This window comes from Nanorana parkeri, unplaced genomic scaffold (assembly GCF_000935625.1).
Source record: "Nanorana parkeri isolate BGI_ZX_2015 unplaced genomic scaffold, ASM93562v1 scaffold11, whole genome shotgun sequence".
NCBI classification, from domain to species: domain Eukaryota; kingdom Metazoa; phylum Chordata; class Amphibia; order Anura; family Dicroglossidae; genus Nanorana; species Nanorana parkeri.
In genome coordinates, this window is record NW_017306279.1 from 549,893 (window position 1) to 552,866 (window position 2,974).

The following is a 2,974-nucleotide window of genomic DNA, read 5'->3' on the forward strand; positions in this document are numbered from 1 at the left end:
GCAGGTCCGAGCGATCCGAAGCGCCCCCCTCCGCCCGAATTGCTCCCTGACTCAGTGCGGTTTCCATACAGCTTTCAATGGAATCAAGCTGTTCAGCACGGTTTTGGGCACTTTTAATTGTGTTTGAGTGCTGACACGCAACTAAAAAAACTCCCAAAACAGCCCTTTTAAAATCAGCGTGGAAACCGCGCTGACCCACAACCGCCCTGGTGCGACTACAGCCTTAGACCCCGTTCACATTGAGCGATTTATCGCGCGGTAATTCCCGCGATATCGCGGCAAATTACCGTGCGATATCGCGCTCCAATGCAATCCAATGGGGCAAAGGGTCCTGCTGTCGCGGGTCGTGTGTCGCTACAGCAGGACCCTTTTTGGAGCGGATTTAGCCGCGATTCAAGCTTGCTCAATGCAAGCTTGAACGCGACATCGTGCGGCAAATCTCGCGATGTCGCGCAATATGCAAATCGCGCGACAAACGCGCGATTTGCATATCGCGCAGTGGGAACGGGGCCTCAAAGTACAGAAAATACCTATTGATATGCTATAAATGCCCTCAGCTGCCAAGACCTGTTGTGGCCTGACAGCACACAGCTTTTCTTGTGGACTGAGTGGTGTCAGCCCTGCCCAGTGTCTTTTGCTAAACTACTCAACCACTCCTACACTCATATGTCCACAAGATAAAGGCTAATCATTCTGTAGGACAAGATGACAACTAGAAGGGCTCTCTAAGATAACACGGGAAGTGTGGAGAGGACACAGGGCAGCTCTGAATGTCTGATAAGATTAACAAGGTTTTTTGCACTTTCTGAACAGACTAAAAGGAAGTTCATTGTCAGGAATTACACACACTTTAACCCTTTTGCTGCCAGAGACATTACTTTGCACAGATGTTAAACTGCCCAATTTCCCCCTGAAGATTGCTTAAAGGAGAACTATGAGGTGAGTGCTTTCCACTCACCTCATAGTTCTAGCCGACCTGTGACAATGAGACTGTCACAGGTGGGCTCAGTAGATCGGGAGGTGAGCGAACACATACCGGCGTTCGCTCACCTCTCGATCCTGTCACGGCTCTCTGCCGTGACAGGGGAGGGGCTGGATTCCCCTCTCCCCGCTCCGATCTGCCAGCGCTGACTGGCGGATCAGACGGGGGAGGGGGCGGGTACAGCTGGCTCTGCCTCTAGATAGGCAGAGCGAGCTGTCACTCACGCAGCTGGGCAGATCCAGACATAATTGTCGGGATCCGCTCTGGCTTCAGCGTCTCAGTATACCGCGAGCTGTAGCTCGCGGTATACTGAGCTTAGGGTGACGGGAGGACGCTAGTTCGTGTCCTCCCGTTACCCTAAGGAGAGCTATGGGGAAAAGCCTTCACCCCATAGTTCTCCTTTTAACCTGATATGAAAGTCAAGAGGTTTCTAAGCAATGTCAAATGCTGGTTAAATCACTTACAATGGATGCTGCTCCTTGATATTTAAAAGTTTTAGTTTCCTGCAGGATCAGCTGGTTCCCTGAGCACTGGCACCGATATCCTGTTTTAGGGTGGCTCCTTTCCCTTGCAGAGTCCTATGGAGCCCCCCTTGTGTGTGCTAGTAAGCTGTGTGTGTGTCTCCACAAACACACAGGCACAGCAAGGCAAGTCACTGTCCTCCCCCTGCTCCTCACTCCACCTTCCTTCTCCAAGCTAGTAGATGAGGAGCTGCTGGAGACTGTGCTGTTCCCTGTGATCTTGTACTGGACAGGAAGTTCAGGGAAGCAGACCTGAGAGACTTGGAACCAGCTGTTCAGAAACATAATGGGGAGAATTGATCAAAACTGGAGATGACAGAATCTGGAGCAGTTGCCCAGTGCAACCAATCAGCTTCTCAGTTCAGTCTGTTCAGTTAAGATTTGAAAATGAGATAGAAGCTGATTGGTTGCCCTAGGCAACTGCTCCAGATTTTGTCTGCTCCAGTTTTGATAAATTCTCCCCCCATTAATGACTTGAAGTGCTTAGCCAAAAATGTAAAGAAATACTTAGCTAGGCGATTAATATTTCTTCGATCTGGATTCATTAATGAAAAAAAAGTGTGACAGTTTAATACTACTTTAACCCTCTCCCCGCCCCCACCCCAAAAATACTAAAAGAGGAATTTATCAAGACTGGAGCAGACAGAATCTGGAGCAGATGGTAACCAATCAGCTTCTAGCTTTCATTTTCAAACCTCAACCGAACAAACTGAGAATAGACTCTGATTGGTTATTAAGGGCAACTGCTCCAGATTCTGTCTGCTCCAATTTTTATAAACTCCCCTCGATGTATTTTCTGAAAGCAATGACAATGGAGAATAAATTGTTGGCAGTTGAAGTTTTTTATGGCACACAATATTTGCACTAGTCCTGCAAATGTGCCGGGCAGCATGTCCCTGGAACCAGCTCCAGCATGTCCCTGGAGTTGCTTTGGACAGGGCCTCAGCCCCCCTTCACACCTGAACATTTGGTAGCTGGAATGTCTAAGCAGGTACAACCCTGACCGGGAGGAATCACATTGTTTTCAATGGGCCCTGTTCACACCTGTCACTTGTAGCAAAACGCCTGCAGCTCAAAAAACTACATCAGCTTCTTATGGGGCAGAGTTGAGTGTTTTTGCCGCAATAGACTTCAATAGGAATGGCTCAGAAAGGTGCAAAAACATGCACTTTGTAAGTATTTATTTTTTTACTTAGCAACTAGCTTTGCAGTGACTAAAAATAAAATAAACGCTTTTTTGGCCGTAGTTCTATTTTGGGTCACAGGAGGACATTGGTAAATGCTCAGCCTATAGCCAGGACCGCATTTACTCTCCCTGCCCCAAGGCCAGGTTCCTCAATGCCCCCCCTAACCGACCCCCCCCCCCCATTGGAGAATGGCGACCGGATAGCGGGGGTGGCAGGGTTAGTTTGAATTTCTTTTTGTTTCTTTTTTTTTAAAACTTATATCATTTTTTTATTTTTATTTATTT